The sequence below is a fragment of the Panthera uncia genome, assembly GCF_023721935.1.
Source record: "Panthera uncia isolate 11264 chromosome C1 unlocalized genomic scaffold, Puncia_PCG_1.0 HiC_scaffold_3, whole genome shotgun sequence".
Taxonomy (NCBI): Eukaryota; Metazoa; Chordata; class Mammalia; order Carnivora; family Felidae; genus Panthera; species Panthera uncia.
In genome coordinates, this window is record NW_026057584.1 from 24,356,692 (window position 1) to 24,375,182 (window position 18,491).

At 34.7% G+C, this 18,491-nt stretch overlaps 1 protein-coding gene and 1 pseudogene across 1 annotated transcript in view; one reads left to right on the forward strand and one right to left on the reverse strand.

The window, feature by feature from the left end:
* LOC125911761 (receptor tyrosine-protein kinase erbB-4-like) overlaps positions 1-18,491 on the forward strand; it is a 616,386-nt gene that overhangs the window by 88,032 nt on the left and 509,863 nt on the right. The gene's annotated exons all lie outside the window — the stretch shown is intronic.
* Positions 11,713-12,641, reverse strand: LOC125911762 (60S ribosomal protein L36-like; annotated as a pseudogene).

Sequence of the window (18,491 nt, forward strand, 5' to 3'; positions counted from 1 at the left end):
GTGAATGTAACCTCAGTAACCACATACAACAAAACCCAAAAAGAAAGGGAATCTGGGAGTATCAGAAGATGAAGCTATAAAACCTCGAACAAAGGGCTTAATAGCAATTAAAATAAAGGCACAGTTCTGATGTGGATAAAACAAAGTAGCACATGTTAGAAAGGAAAATATGCTAGTATCATGTAAGAGATTACTTAGTAACTGCTTTCAAATAATGGAATCATAGACACAGATTTCTGAAGTTGTAAGCTCATTATTTTTGCTCCCTGGTTTCTCCTAGGATGCAGTGTAGAATCTCCGTGCCTGGTGTTTATGTATAAACAGAAGCTGCTTTTTCTTTCTTTCATTATTTCTTTTTTTAAGTGCAAGTTAATACCTTTTATATGTTACAGAGAAGAGGCAGAAAGAGCCATATTCCCACTATGGTACAATGCACTGAGGATCAGCTGAAGGAGGATTATACACATGACCAGATATAGTTAAGTCATTTGTTGTTTTGCTTTCTGCTAACAACAACAACAACAACAACAACAACAACAACAACAAAAAGTGGCACACTGTAACATCTTGTATGATTAGCAATGTAAGCTCAAAATTAATCTTTTAATAGTTGTTTAGAAACAGTTTAGTTTTTTAATGATATTGGCATTTATTTGTGATATATTACAGTAATCAGTTTATATACATATCTCATCCTGTCTTCTCCCTTAGAAGTCAACTCTTTTGTTCATACACAAAACAACAGGAAGAAAGATTTAATCTTGACACATGCATTAAAATTGTTAGTAAATATTATTGCATCAAGTATGCCTTATAAGTGTGCCTGCAAACCATAACATCACAATAATATTATCTTAGAGATCATGATAAAGGGGACATACTTTAAATTAAACTTTCTCATGATGGAGTCTTTAGAATAATTCAGTTACTAGTACCTCTTAAGCTACTGGATTTTGGTTTGAAACAAGACAGCTTACTACCAGATTCTATGTGATATTGAATTCTGCTTCATGGCAAATAATAGTGTGATTTTATTCAATTTAATAACAATTTCTGAAACACTTTTTGTTTGAAAGACCTCAGATAAGGGGCATCTGGGTGGCTCAGTCGGTTAAGCGTCTGGCTTTGGCTCAGGTCATGATCTCATGGGTTGTGAGTTCGAGCCCTGCTTCAGGCTCTGTGCTTACAGCACAGAGCCTAGAGCCTGCTTTGGATTCTGTGTCTCATTCTGTCTCTGCTCCTCCCCCCGACTTGTGCTCTGTCTCTCAAAAATAAATAAATGTAAAAAAAAATTAAAAGATCTCAGATAAGCATATGAAAATAATTAAGACACAGTGTAAGATTTTTGGCAGTCTAAAAGCCAATGTGGAAGAAATAAATATTTGCAACCAGCATAAACATTGTGGAACGCATACATACGTGTTGAAAATGTGTGTGTGTGCGTGTGTGTGTGTGTGTGCACATGCGTTTTCTGAAGCGTTGGATTGTTAGTGAACTATGTTAAGTGACAGAAAATTAGCTTTTACTTATATTGGCTCATTACTGGATTGTGTATTAAAATTTTCGTATATTTTCTTATTTTAGAACTCTTCAACCTTTGTATAGTGCTTATTGTTTTTATTCCTTCTTTAAAAATTGGATTAAATGTATACAAATGAGAGGCAGGGTGTTCATGAGGGACACAATGATTTTTAAGGAAATTCAAAGATAATGTTTATGGAAACATTTTATTTGGTATAAAGAATAGCCAGTAATGAAAAAACAGGGGATATCTTGACAATGTTTCTAGGGAAATGTAATTAATAGTCTTCATTATCTTACTAAGTCCCAGATTTTAAAAGGATAAAGAGTAGATCTTTGAAGAAAAAATTAGAGGAAATATCTAGAAACTTCAGGTGGAATCTACTATTTTACCTTTTGAAAAATTTGATACCAATTAGTTCACTTTCTTTTGTATTGACTTCCTTTCCCAATGAAACAATTGATCAAGCTATTTTCTCCTATTAACTCATAATGACTCTTTAAATAGGTTAGTTAGAGACATGTGGTTTAGACATATTATTTCTCAGTTCCATTCAATATTTGTACTTCAGGTTTGGCTAACTTTACACCATATTTACTTGAATGTAAAACTGCCAGAATTTAGAAAGCTGGTGAAGTACATGAAGCCTAAGTCTGCTGAGTCTCTTCTTGAAAATGAAGGATAAGCTAGGTTTTCATCTAACCTGTCTACCATAGGATACCCTCTTGTCTTTGGAGAAGTTAGAAGTGGCGTTGTCATTATATTTCTCTTAATTATGGCTCGCATGGATCCTCTCTGATTTCCCTTGGAATTTTATATAAGTTGCAAACTCATTGTCATAATCTACACGGCACCAGATGATCCAGTCCTTAACTACCTCTCTGATAGTATGGTATTCTAGTGCATCTCCCTATGGGAAGTTCACCACACTATTATACTAACTTTTTTTTTTTTTGTCCTTCAAATTTGAAATAACCTTATTCTTTATTAATCCCAGGGCTTTTATAGTTGCATATTTATTTATATTCCTGAACCTTCTTTCTTCAGATCTTGGAATGGCTATCTGAATCTTGTTAGAATAAACTGTAATATCAGCTGCTCAAGAAGGCCTTTTCTAAAAAGAAAAAAAAAAGGCACCTTTCCTGATTATTCTCATTAAGACAAAAAACATTCTCCTCCTACATCGCGTTATTGTTTACTTCACAATCATAAGTGACCAATATTGTGCAAGGTTTATGCTCTAAGAAATAGTGCATTTTATGCTCTAAGAAATAGTGCATATATAGTGGAGAACAATTTTAAATTAAAGGACTGAAGCAAAAGTTCATACCCTAGTGATCTAAATGGGAAGTATTTTGAAGGGAACGATCTTAAAATCCATGAACTCACTACCCGTAAATGCCTTACAGTTTTTGAGGATGGCACATTTTTATCCAGATCATAGCTGGAATTCTCAAAAAAAGATCAAGTAATGGAAAACTCTGGATATTAGAGCTAGAAACACATGGCAAATTTAGAAGTGAGGCCAAATATTTAATTGAGTGTGGATGAGCTAGGAATTCAAGATGTCGTTCTAGCATCACCACCACTAGGGTAACCTTTAGGTAGTCTTTTACCTATTCTGGCTTCATTTTACTCATCTGAAAAAATGAACCCCCTATTTCAGCAAGAACTTGTGTAAGGTAGCTAAGGCCGACTTCGAGAAATAACAAAGGACAGTACTGGAAGTATATTCTTTACATTTCAAATCTTGTGTCTACTTACTTTCTAGCTATTTGACCCTGGGTTTGTTAGGTGATTTCTCTGATTATCAAATGGACATTGAGTGTTTATAACAGAATTTTTTGCAGATTCCACCATTTCCCAGTGATTTGAAATGCAGCAGTTAACATGTTTAATTCTCGCATATACACAAATCTGTTTCTGGATTCTCTCTCCTGCTTCTTTATCCTATGTGTCTGTTTTGGAATCAGTATCACCATGTTTAACTTTTCAAAAATTTAATGACTGTTCTTGTGCAGTTGTTTTTCTGGTTTGATGGTACTATCAATCCCCCAAATTTTATCTCCTCTCAAAACTACCACCTCACCAAAATTACAATTTTGATGGCAAATACATTAAATGTTCAGATTAGACAGGAGGATAACTGACATGTTTACAATATTGTATTTAGAAGTTGGATGTTCTGTTTATTCAGGTCTGCTTCTATTCATTCAGTAAACTTTATAGATTTATTTGTATGAGTTTTTCTCCTTTCCAGCTTATTGCTGGGAAGTCTGTGACTATATTATTATGAATATGATTTTTATTTCTTACTTTGGAAATGGAAATCTATTGATTTTTGCATATTTATATTTTTTCTGGCAAATATACTGAAAAATTGTATTAGTTCTAATAGTTTTCTTATTTAATATCTAGGATTTTTGTATGTGGATGATCATAACTGTAAATAATGATTTTTCTCTTCATTTTTAATATATATTTATTTGTATTTATTTTGGAGAGGATTGAACTTCATGTATTATGTATGATACGGGGATGTTAACTGCCTTGCAAAACCAGGTAAGCATTGGTAGTAGTCAATATAAGACACTTGCAATAGAGGAGGAATTCATTAAATGTAGCCATTCCATTTTTTTTTTACAATACTATCTATGACTTGTAAATTTTTAAGTATACTAAATGTAAAATGTCTATTTGATTAGTTGGCTTGCCAAAATATGCTATTTCCAGAAAAGTTTCACAATTGCATCCTGTAAGAAAATCATTGTATGTTTTTAATTTTTGTTGTTTAAATGTGATTTAAAACATGACAAAAATGATTGAAGCAGTTATAGGGTGGTTAATAAGTAATCTTAATTCCACACTGAATTATATTCTGCTTTTTAAAACAGCAAAGAAGTGTACAGCAGAAGTGCATTAAGTGTTAGCAAAACTATGGCTAACATTCTCTCTTTCCTAAAGAAAATTACATGGAACAGAAGGCAGGAATTTTTGTCCTCCATAGAAAGGTGGTTCATAATGAATACTTTATATTCATTGCATTATTACTTATGAAATATCTGCTGACAGGGAAATGACTGAATAATATGGTATATCACCTTAATGTAGTATTTTGTAGCCTTTAAGATAAAATTTTTGAGAAAATTGCACATAAATATAGAATATAAATTTGATATGAAAAAAATAAATGGAACTCCAGGATAGTAAAATCATGTATGTAAATGGACAAAGACTGAGGGAGAAAATACCCAAGATGTTGAAGTTACAGGCACCTCAGAGAGAATGTGGGTTTGGTTCCAGACCATTGCCATCAAGAGGATATCCCAGAAAAAGTGAATCAAATGATTTTGTTAGTTTCCCAGTGCATATAAAAGTTATGCTTATAGTATACTGTAACCCATTAAATGTACAATAGCATTATGTCTTTAAAAAATACATATTTAATTAAAATACTTTATTTCTAAAAAATTCTAACCATCATCTGAGTTTTCAGCAGATTGTAATCATTGATCACAGATGGCCATAACAAGTATAATGATAATGAAAAAGTTTAAAATATTGTGAGAATTACCAAAATGTGACACCGAGTCATGAAATGAGTAAACGCTTTTGGACCAATGGCACCAACAGATTTGTGCAGCACAGGGTTGCCACACACCCTCAATTTATAGCATCACAATAGCTGTGAGGCACAGTGAAGCAAAACAGAATAAGAGGGCTTGTAGGTGGTATCTTCCAGTTATATATTTTTTAATGAACAGGTCTACAAACCTACAGCCCTTTTGGTTTTGCCGTTATATAATAATAAGCGTCTTAACATAGGATAAGGAATAGAAGTCAACGTGAGGAGTTTCTGGGAAAGCCTATGTTAAGCAAGAAGGTGTTTCATTTATTTCATAACTTTAAGGCTTTCTTTCAACTATGTCATAATTAATTTTACTAAGAACTATTTAACATTTTTTCTAGTCAATACTAGTTAGAAAATGTTTTTTAAGAGCTTGAAATTATAGAAACACAATTTACTAATTATTTTATATATGTGTTTATTCATTCAAAAAATATATCAGGTACACATATTACACACACTGTGCTTGGTAACTGTTGAATATGTTAAAAAATTACAAGTCACCATCCCTTATCTTCTAGGAGCTTACAGCTGAAAGGACGTGATCAATAAGATTTGTTCACTAGACATTTTGCCAGTTGCTTTTGATATAACATCTTACAACCCAGTGGTAGTGGAAGTTTTCTCCTATATTTATGGGTGTGAAAACAGCTGAAAATGGTTACACATGTACCAAAGTTTATATAAGTAAGTAATAGAGTTAGCAGTAGAACCTAAATCTGGCTCCAAAACCCATTTTCCCCCAGTACACCATGCGACACCTTATTGGTCCTTGTATACGTTAAAGTAGACTTTAAGTGTATTAAATTTACCTGTTGGGTGCTTTCTGAATTGTGAACTCTATTCTAGAAGAATATAGCAGTCACTTTAGTGTTGGCCTCATAGACATAAAACTCTAAAGGGGGCAAATAGGTATTCATAAAATGATATGGAGTATAGTGCTAAGTTTATGCCTAGAATATTGTATAAGCAGAATTAGCGAAAAGGTTGGTTCACTAATAAACCAGGGAATCATGGTGGTAAAATACCAAGGTTACTTCCTGAAGAAGTTGATATTTTAGGTAAGTTTTAAAGGATAAATAAAATAATCAGATGAAGAGGAAGATGACATTTTTAAGTAAGAACTACAGAAGAAAAGGCATGGAGGCAAGAAATAGAATGTTAATGGGCCCAAGACTATACATAGTATGGTATTTCTAAGACACGAAGAGCAAGGCAGAATTGGCTAGAGAATCGGGCCTAACAGGTAGACACCAACCAGATTTTAGTGAGCCTTTGTGACCTTCACAGGCATTTGAACATTATTCTATGGTGTAGACAATAGGGAATACTTTGGACTTTTTAGCAGGAGGGGGTCACACTTAGAGAGGATGAGTTTCTCCTAAAATCTTACTTTTGACCAACTTCCCTGGTTTTCTTAAGTGTTCTGTATATCAGAACTTAGAGTATATAAAGAACCCAGATTAAAAGGTTTATCATCTCTGAGAACCTTCTATTTATAATATAATAGAGAACAGAATACTAGTTATCACAGATCTTAGAATTTAAAAATTCTTGTATAAACTACTATATGATAATAATATTACCTTTGATTTGTAATCCTCAAACAATGAAAGTAGCTGAAGTAAGGGAAATGCTGTCCAGGGAGCTTGAGTAATACTCCAGCAGACTGCCCAACAATGATAAATCTTCTGCTCTTTGCTTGGTTTCTATAGATCTCCTTATTGTTAACAATTAATCTTACCATGAGATCATATGATTTTCTTCACATCTGGTCTCTAGTTTTTACAGGAACCTGGGATCTCTAGCCTTATTCTAATGCTTGTACTTATAACCTCTGATTTAAATGACCTCCAACCTACTCTTATCTCTGGTGTTTTGCGTGTGTCTATTCTTTGCCTACTGTCATTAATGATGAGACATTTAGATTGTCTATTTTAAGTCTTAATGGGTTAAAGCCTCTTTTGTTCGAGAAAGGTTTGGCCATTCCAACTATGTTTGTGGCATTATTACTTTAACAAATATAGTTTGACTCTTCTTGAGTCGGCGTTAACTTTTATTCTTATTTGAGCTGAATAGATAAAATTCACTTACACATTTTCTCCCTATGTGTCAAAAAAAGCAAATAATATTCTATAAAACTGTGGTATTTAAAACTTGAATAAGATGTAGAGGAAAGGAGGCCCAGAGAGAAATGAAAATCTGAGTGGTTGACACAAGGTCACATTGCTACTTAGTAGCTATTTCTTTTATTCATTCTTTTTTTTTCTCTTGAGGCAGTATTAGTGCATTTCTCCTGGAGATAGATTCCCCTATCAATGTAAGCTGGCTGAATCTTTTAATTGCCGTAATATATTTTCTTATCATATTTGGTGGATGTCAGCTATGGCTCCTTGGAGATAATGTGGCTTTGAAAATTTTATTTATAGAATGATGTTATATTTATTTCTTTCAATATATGATTTATAACTGATATAAACTCTTTAATTTCTAAATGAACTGATTCAGTTTGTTTTTAAGGTCTTAGTGATTGCTTTTTCTGCATTTTTTTTTTTTTTATCTACCATGGTCTGTTTATATTGCTGCTAGTGTTGAGTAGTAACCCTTTCTAGAGATTATGTGTACTAATTTATTCATCAATTTCTGGGCTTCTCTATATTATATACAATGATTGACAAATTTTTATGGCACATCTTCTCCCTGCTTTTATGATTATAATTACTTTGTTGTCTTGAGCTATGTATTGAATTTCCTATTCATTGAGCAAGATTCTCAAGAGAAAATCATTTCTAGGCCCTAACATATCTGGGAACTTTCTGGAACGTACCAACAGAGAATTATTTTTTTCTTTTTCTAGTATATTTAAACATAAATTCATAGTTGTGCAGTGTAGTTGCTAGGAGCTGTAACTTTGGGATCAGAGAGGCACAAGATCAAAGCCTAGCTCTGGAGCTTGAGCCAGGTGGACTTTTAAGACTATGTTTTCTTGTCTAAATAACATTAATATCTGTCCTAGGGGTAAATGTGAGTAAATGAGGAAATGTATGGACATTTTGTCTAGAGCCTAGAATTGAGTATGTGCTTAATAAATCTTTTATTATTAGTTTTAAGCATGTTATCATTCTTACAAGTATAGATTTCTTATAATTATGTCCTTCATTTATTTATTACATTTTCCCATAATGGAAATATTAATAGGAATTTATATTAGCTTTTCTAGATTCAAAGAAGGAGGTTTTTTGATATTACCAATTTAGAATCCCAGAGAAAGGCAACAATGTTGTGTATTTGACATAAACAGATGCTGATACTGCAAAATTTCCCTTGCCTATGTAAGTGTTGCCCAAGAGTAAAAAAAAGACCAAAAAACAAACAAACAAACAAACAAAAAAAAAATGTGTGTGTGTGTGTGTGTGTGTGTGTACACATATGTATGTATACATACATATGTATATGGAGATCAGGGATCTTTGGTGGTAATGGGTCATCCAGAAAGGGAAGTTTTCATTCAGGGATTAGGTGGAATGCAGCTATGCTAACCACTATCCCACCAACACTGGGATCAGGTAGAACACTAGTAGATGGTACCTGAAAACAAGAAGGTGCCAGGAGGATCATCAACATTATATTGTTCATAGTTTGCTCTGGTCATTCCATGATTTCAAATCGTAAGGTCTTAGATTTTTGGTTTTTTGTTTTATGTTTGTTTTTGCTTTTGACTTTTGTGTCTTGTGAGACTTAGAAACAACATTGTCTCTTTCCTACAAGAAATATGAATAAATAAATAGCAGGTTATTTCAGTTATTTGATAAATATGCTTCTAAGTGGAAAAGTCTGGAGTTTGTATCAGTTCTTTCTCTTGAATGTTGTCTTCTGAAAATGGATAGAAGATGGAAAATCTAAAGCATTACAATTCTTGATATTTTTAATTTTTTTTTGTTTCTCCAACAAGTGGATTACAATTAGCTGCACACATTTTACATTTATTTTCTTGGTTGTAATAGGAATTATCGACATAGCAGAAGTGTGTAGACCTTGGTGTTTTGGTCCTGTATCCATAATGAGATTACAAAAAGAGTTAATTCTGGCAAATTAAGATAGGACATGTTTTAATTTTTAAAACTAGCCTTGGCACTACCACAAGACAAAGATTCAGAATTCCCTTTGAGAATGTAAAGTTTCATAAGGTCAATGTGTCTATGTGTATATGTATATGGGTAAGGTCCCTTGGCTCCATTGATTCCAAGTTATAAAAATAGTGTGGTTATTTTTTCCACAGACTCTCCATCCACACTCCTACAGCCCCCAAGATTCTGTGCCAGGAGCATCTTTATCTTCTCCTATAATCCTTCTGGTAGATATTCCAAATATATAATGAGAGAAGAAAAGATAACTTTTTCTCAATCCCCAGTATTCTGAAGTGTGAAAGAAACTCTGTAGTTTCTGTAAGCATCATATAAGAACTTTAGGGATAAAATATTGTCATTTGATTATATCTCTTTTTCTAGTACCTCTCAAATTCAAAGACCTGTCAGTCACATGAAATCACATTTGTATTCATGAAGTCATGAGATTTCAGAATTCATCATAGCCACTGTGATTTAACTGTCAGTGATCCCTGGAACTCCAGAAGGCACAATTCAGATTACATTACCATGAATCCACACCACGAAATTCCATTGTGGATTGCCTATTCTCTTGCTGACTACTAAGACGTAAAATGATTTTTAACATGCATTTTTAAAGCATGTACAGGAACTGGAACATAAAACTACCTAATTGAGTCACCTTGCTTAATTTCACTTTGTGAATTATTGGTTTTCTGAGAGGTTGTTTAACGGCTGAGCAGAGAAAAATAATTCTCAAATTTAAAGTATCTCTTTGGGCATTCCTCTTTCATGTAATGACTCTGGTAGAGCGCATGACAAAATCATCAGGAAACACAGGCTTTGAGTTTAGAATGCATACTAGCATCCCATATAATTCATTCATCACTCCAGAGTACAGGGATTTCAATGGGTTTGATTTGTCATCTTGAATATTTGTGTCTTCCTGTTGACTTACTATAGAACCGGGAAATAATAAATGATATTTTCTAACATTCCAAGATATATATGTGTTCTTCATTGCCAGTAATTTTGTATGTGGATCGGAATTCTTCTAGGAAAGGATTTCTGTCAAGGACTTTTTTTTTTTTTTCTTTCTTAGGTCAGTTTTTCTTGTTGAGGGCCTGGTGTGTGAACTGAAGAATAAATAGTCTGAAATGTGTATTAAGAAGAGACACAATTTACAACATTTTGTAGTTTGCCAGTTTTAAAATGTGTAGATACATTTTTCTATAAAAACACAAGTGGTTGAACATGTTAGCCTTTTCAGAAATCATATATAATTTCTAGCAGGAGTGAGAATTGTTAAATTTACCTCAGTGTCTCCTCAAGTTAAAAAATGTATATATACACATACATACATACATACATACATACATACATATATAGGAAAAAATGTTCTATATTTAACGGGAAGGTAAAAAGAAAGCTTTACTTGACTTCATATAGCTTCCACATGAATTTATACACTGGTAATGGATGCAAACTGGAGCTTGAATAACAATACCCAGCATGAAAATTCCAATTGGTGGAATTTTATAAAGTATTTTAGAAAATGTTAATTATATGAAGCCTGCTTATCAACAAGTGATGCCATTTATCTCCTGCAGTATAAAGTTTATAAAATATTATGCTTTAAGAATATACAGAATCTAACTCTTTATACTATAACATTAGGTGCACATGTGTTATAACTAACTTTTCTACCACATAATCAATGCTGTGTAATATATGAGGACAGTAGTGCATTCTTAGGTTTGGAGATGATCATGGTGTTTATAGCCATCATTCTCTTTCTCACTGCCCATCTGAATATCTCAGGAAAGAGATGAGGCACGTTAATTACAGGAGTTATTCTTCAGTGAACAGACTAACTAAAAGTAGGTCTCTCAGAGGTCATTCTTTAAAAAAATGTCGCCCTTCAAACTGCTATGGGTTGTTAATGATGTAAAATATGTTTCTTGAAAATACAGCTCAATAATGTGCAATGATGATTTAAAAATCTAATTGGATCCTTATCAACTAATTCTCAGTAAGTTAATGTAACTGCTAATTATTATTATTGGTGACATTTAGAAATAGTGAAGTCTAATTTTGCCTTTAAATTATAAAATTTAAGGCTATATTTATAGAAGCCAAATTATTTAATACTCATGAGGGGACATCTCCAATAGTATTGTATGTAGAGAGAGCACCCATTAAATGATTAGAGATAGCCTAGGATTCATAGTTGGGTACACAAGTTGTACAGCGGCATGATCCTGGTTACTTACTATTTAATCATATTAAAAGTAACTGAAGAGCAAATAGCAAGTAGCAGTGAATTACACAGAAACATAAAATTGTGTGTTACTTTTTTAAGGTTACACATTGGGGAAACACGTTGAAAATTATGGTCTAAAATAGCTTTGTTAATAATACACTTCTATTTGTATTTCTTTTTTCTTTTAATTTTTTAACATTTATTTATTGTTGAGAGACAGAGGGAGAGAGAGAGAGAGAGAGCGAGCACGCATGAGCAGGGGAGGGGCAGAGAGAGACGGCGACACAGAATTGCAAGCAGGCTCCAGCCTCTGAGCTGACAGCACAGAGCCTGACTCAGACCATGAGATCATGACCTGAGCTGAAGTCAGATGCTTAATGGACTGAGCTACCCAGGTGCCCCTCTATTTGTATTTCTTAATAAGTATAAACATTAAGGCCATTGGATTTTTTATTTTTTCCAAAAAGGCTTTATTACATAGAGAGGGGAGGGGCTCAGTCCTTCTTGGCTGCTGCTTTCCACATGGCTGCAAGGATGTTGCTCAGCTCCTCTCTCTTCCTCTTGGTGTGGATGTGTCCCCACCCTTTTCTTGATGAACTTGAGAGTGAGCTTGTCCTTGGAGACTTTGAGCAGCTCCATAGCTCTCCTGCTCGTGGGGGGTGAAGCCACACACCTCTTGGATCATGTCCCCCACGAACTTGGTATGCTTGGTAAGGTGCCCACAGTGGAGGCTGTGCCTAATCTTGCTCATGTTCTTGGTTACCTTCTGGCACTCCTTGAGGCCACAGCCATAGGGGAAGTGCAGAGCCATGGCTCCTCAATGGCTCCTGCGGTGGAGGGAAGGCCATTGGATATTTTATTTCACCTCCTTTTAGGGAAAGCCATCCCTCAGGGTGATACTGACAGAGAGGGGAAGATCAAAATAAACAGATTTCCTTGATTACTACAAGACAGTAAAGTGTTGTCTTTCCATGATTTTTTATTAAGTTCAACCAATGTTTTAGTCATCAGAAATTAGTCATGGATAAAACAGCTAAAAATCCTTGGGGCGCCTGGATGGCTCAGTCGGTTGAGTGTCAGACTCTTGATTTCAGCTCAGGTTCATGAGATTGAGCCTCAGTTTAAGCTCTGCACTGACAGCACAAAGCCTGCTTGGGATTCTCTCTCTCCCTCTCCTAGCCCCTTTCCTGCTCTCTTTCTCTTAAATAAATGAACTTGACAAAATCATTGACTTATTAGAGTCAAAGGAGACAAAATAAAATATATGAGACACTAGATGATAGATGTTACAGAGAATAATAAATTAAAAAAAGCAACGAATGTTGGAACATTGAAATTGTAATTTCACATAAGGTCGTCAGGGAAAGACTTGCTGAAAAAGTAACATTTGAGCAAAGATCAGAGGGAAGTAAAGAAGATGGTAAATCTTGGTGCAGGCTAGTAGAACAGCAAGTGCAAAGGCCCTGTGTTGGCTGGGTTAAAGGAGGTAGTAAGAACTGTGTGTATGGTGGGTAAGAATATGCAAGCAATGGGGTGCCTGGGTGACTCAGTCAGTTAAGCATCTGGCTCTTGATTTCAGCTCAGGTTGTGATCTCACGGCCCATGAGATTGTGCCCCATGTCGGGCTATGTGTTGGCAGTGCAGAGCCTGCTTGGGATCTTTCTTTCTCTCCCTTTCTCTTTCCCCTTACCCTGCTTGTGTGCACTCTCTCTCTGAAAATAAATAAACTTATTTTTAAAAATGCAAACGTCATTAGAGGTGGGGTTATGGAGACAGCAGGGGTAGGAAGGCATGTAATAGACTATGGATTTAATTTTTAGGCACATGAAAAGTTATTGTTCAGTTCTGAAAAGTTGGGTGACCTTATTTGACATACTTTCCATACTCTGGCTCTTTGGTTGAGAATAGACTGAAGGAGGTCAAAGGCAATAATCCAGGTGAGAGATTGTGTTGACTTTGTTGAGAGTAGTTGCAATGGAAATGAGGAGTGGGATTCTGGATACACCTTAAAGGTAGAGAATCTGGAGGGTTACTGAGAAACAGGGTGCAGGATTTCAAAGCAAAAGAGGAATACAAGATAATTTCAAGAGTTTTCATCTGAGGAGGTGGTAGGATAGAATTGCCATCAACTGAGGTGAGATGAAGGAGATTGTGACATTTGCTGTTTGGGTGAACTGTAGACCATGAGATCAGGAGTTCACCTTGTCATGTTATGCTTATTATGCTACCTGACATCCTGAAATGTTAAGTACACAGCTGGATATATAAGCCTGGAGTTCTGGGGAGAGGTCTTTCAAAAAGGGAGCCATTAATATATAAATTTACATCCATAAATCCGGATGACATCATCAAGGTATGAGAAGCAATTAAGCCCACAGTTCCTCCCAAGCAAAGGCAATGTGGGCAGGCAACCACATCTTTTATCATTTATACTGACATGACCAGAGTTGGAGACAGAAGGTCATTACTCAGTGCCTCAATTTCAATCTCTGTCTCCTTATTTTTCTGCCTTTCTCTCTCTGCCCCTGTCTCTTAATCTTTCTGTGTCTCAGAGATCTCTGTTTCTATTCACCTTGCTCCCTCCCTGCCTTTCCCCTCTTGCTTTGTCAAGATAAGATTAAACCCTTTTAGGAACTACTCTGTTAGTCATTGTCTTAGCTGCCTCACACTAAATAAGGTTGTTGAATGGGATCTCAAAATGCACATAACAGGATTAATAGCTAATTAATCCTATTTACTAAGCATCGGCATTTTTATGGCACTTATGATCCTGATGACCAAAAATAATAATTCTAACATATATGATATTTGGTTATAACAAAATAAAATGCTTTGATTTTTTTGTATTAATGATATAAAGTGAAAATTTTTGTATATAGAAAGCATACAAAGTAAATAAAACCTACAAAGAGACATAATTGGCTTTAGAAGGTGATTCTTCATTTTGAGTAATTTCTCTTTATTTGTAGGTCTTATGTAAAAACAAAAAGAAGCTATTCTGGCCTAAATACAATTAAATGTTTACAAAGTATAGATTTTAAAAAATATGGTTACTAGTTATATGTCATGTACACAGTTTTTGCAAATGCAGTTCTCCCTTAGGTAAAACACATCCTATATCTGTGTATTAGACACAAATATTAATATAAGAAAGAAATTAATGTTTAAAACCAAGATACATAATAAATACTAGACATGAATCTACTTTCTTTCATAGGCATGCCTTTCTTTGAGGCCAATAACCACGTAGCAACTCAAGATAAATTTATGTAATATGGAACAAATAGCTGCCTTCACTCAACAACAGCCTTATCTGTCTATCTGCCTGTCTCTCTGTTCATCCATCCATTCATCTACCTCCTTATTTACTTTTGTTTTCATTATAAATTAAATTTCTGAAACATTTGATAATAAGTCGAAATGTGACACAAAACAAAACAGAATAAAACAGTCCTTCAGAAAGGCTTTCTATGAATTACTGAATCTTAGAAGTATATTTTTAATATTTCAGTGGAATCCTTTCACGTTCTCAAAATCATTAAGTTTCCTTTTAGTGGAAGTGCATTAAATATATATTTAACCTGTTAGATTTTAGCAAAGCAGATGATTTAATCTGCCCAATGAGTATATTTACCCAAATGGTTCCTTCCTCTTTATCTCTTTTTAGAGCAATGGTGCAATTCTATGAGTGAATGAATTCCATTCTTTTGCTTCCCCTCCAAATTAATGGTACAGAGTCAAAGACAAGTTATGATAGATATTATTATTAATATTATTAAACTATTAATGTCATTAGTTATGAGAACCTGCTAACTCAAATTATACTTAATAGTTTTAAATTGATTTACAATTTTCATATTTTGTTTTAATTACATTCCACAACTGGGAATTTGTCAGTGTATTTTAGTCAAATATTAGAAAGTATTAAATATGGCGAACAGTCTCCAGAACCAGACCCATACAGATTTGAATCTAACTACCGTAATTTTATCTTGTGTTCTTTAACAAGATAATTATCCCTCTGTGCCTCAGTTTCCTATTCTATAAAATGAGAGTAATAAAAGGACCTGTCTGAAAATACTGTAAAGGAGAAGGATGATAATTCTTATAAAGTGTTTATTATAATGCATGGGGCAGATTAAGAGCTTAGTAAATGTTGGCAAATGTCCTATACAATTTTGGGAGAGGACGATTAGTTTTTTAGAACGTGACCATCATTTCTGCTATGCTCACCTACCCAAGCCTATGGGATCCTCGGAAGATGTAAGGCTCCACAATTTAAACAATTCTGGCTTTGCATTTTCACTCAGTGGAAGGCTGATGTGGGTGGATAATTATTCATGGACTCCTCTGCTTTCTGGGTTTTGTTTAAGTTTATCCACTAATCCGTTTGGGAACCTACAGTAGGAAATCAGAGTGATAAAGGATAGAGAGGCTGGGTATTTGTTTCCTTGGTTTCCTCCCTGTGAGATCTTTATCTGTGTTCTTCAACAAAGGAAGCCGACTCTGTGAGACTTTCCTTGCTCTGTATATTTCTCTTCTTTGGTTTAGTTTTGTTGGGCCTGGGGCTGATGCCAGCACAGAGGAGCTGGTCTCATTCCCACACTATTCTTTGTTATTCCCCTGTACTGCTAACAACTTTATAAATGAATAATTTTTATATTAACTTTCTTTGAATTATCCTAATTTGTTTGTGCCATCTCTTGGTTGCTTGGACTTTCATAAATTGGGGAATAAGCAAATAGTCCCCTGTAGCTAGGCCATTTCCTAAAAGTGCTGCCTGGGAGGGGGACTTGGGCTACTCCGTCTATATTGCCTGAGACTTCCCTTCTCCTCCCAGATTTAGTGTATTTTTTTTTGTTTTTTTGTCTCTTCTCTTCTCGATACTAATGTGTGGGCTTCACCCTAAATCCTTTCACCCTCCCTCTGGTTTAATCTTCTCAATGGTTTTAAAGTTTTTAAAGGCAAATACCAAGAAGGGAGTTATCTTTGGAAACCAGTGAGTTAAGGGAACCCAATGATCTAGCTATTTCCTTGGAGTTAAAGGAAGAAAAATATAGTATTTATAAAAGATAACTTGATTCCTAAAAACATGAATTAAGAGACAGGTCTAATTACTGTGTATATGTAATTTTTTTTAAAAAAATGGTAAAATGTTTTCTACCATATTATGTTTAAATATATAAATATTTATATATTAAATTAAATATATATTATATATTTAAGTGATATAAATATAAATATATTGTATATAAATATATTATTTCCTTTATTAAAAAACTTTGCCCAAGAAATCAGTTGCATTCTTATACACTAACAATGAAGCAACAGAAAGACAAATGAAGAAACTGATCCCATTCACAATTGCACCAAGAAGCATAAAATACCTAGGAATAAATCTAACCAAAGATGTAAAAGATCTGTATGCTGAAAACTATAGAAAGCTTATGCAGGTAATTGAAGAAGATATAAAGAAATGGAAAGACATTCCCTGCTCATGGATTGGAAGAATAAATATTGTCAAAATGTCAATACTACCCAAAGCTATCTACACATTCAATGCAATCCCAATCAAAATTGCACCAGCATTCTTCTCGAAACTAGAACAAGCAATCCTAAAATTCATATGGAACCACAAAAGGCCCCGAATAGCCAAAGTAATTTTGAAGAAGAAGACCAAAGCAGGAGGCATCACAATCCCAGACTTTAGCCTCTACTACAAAGCTGTCATCATCAAGACAGCATGGTATTGGCATAAAAACAGACACATAGACCAATAGAATAGAATAGAAACCCCAGAACTAGACCCACAAACGTATGGCCAACTCATCTTTGACAAAGCAGGAAAGAACATCCAACGGAAAAAAGACAGTCTCTTTAACAAATGGTGCTGGGAGAACTGGACAGCAACATGCAGAAGGTTGAAACTAGACCACTTTCTCACACCATTCACAAAGATAAACTCAAAATGGATAAAGGACCTGAATGTGAGACAGGAAACCATCAAAACCTTAGAGGAGAAAGCAGGAAAAGACCTCTCTGACCTCAGCCGTAGCAATCTCTTACTCGGCACATCCCCAAAGGCAAGGGAATTAAAAGCAAAAGTGAATTACTGGGACCTTATGGAGATAAAAAGCTTCTGCACAGCAAAGGAAACAACCAACAAAACTAAAAGGCAACCAACGGAATGGGAAAAGATATTTGCAAATGACACATCGGACAAAGGGCTAGTTTCCAAAATCTATAAAGAGCTCATCAAACTCCACACCCGAAAAACAAATAACCCAGTGAAGAAATGGGCAGAAAACATGAATAGACACTTCTCTAAAGAAGACATCCGGATGGCCAACAGGCACATGAAAAGATGTTCAACGTCGCTCCTTATCAGGGAAATACAAATCAAAACCACACTCAGATACCACCTCACGCCAGTCAGAGTGGCCAAAATGAAGAAATCAGGAGACTATAGATGCTGGAGAGGATGTGGAGAAACAGGAACCCTCTTGCACTGTTGGTGGGAATGCAAATTGGTGCAGCCGCTCTGGAAAGCAGTGTGGAGGTTCCTCAGAAAATTAAAAATAGACCTACCCTATGACCCAGCAATAGCACTGCTAGGAATTTATCCAAGGGATACAGGAGTACTGATGCATAGGGGCACCTGTACCCCAATGTTTATAGCGGCACTCTCAACAATAGCCAAATTATGGAAAGAGCCTAAATGTCCATCAACTGATGAATGGATAAATAAATTGTGGTTTATATACACAATGGAATACTACGTGGCAATGAGAAAAAATGAAATATGGCCTTTTGTAGCAACATGGATGGAACTGGAGAGTGTGATGCTAAGTGAAATAAGCCATACAGAGAAAGACAGATACCATATGGTTTCACTCTTATGTGGATCCTGAGAAACATAACAGAAACCCATGGGGAGGGGAAGGAAAAAAAAAGAAAAAAAAAAAAAAAAAA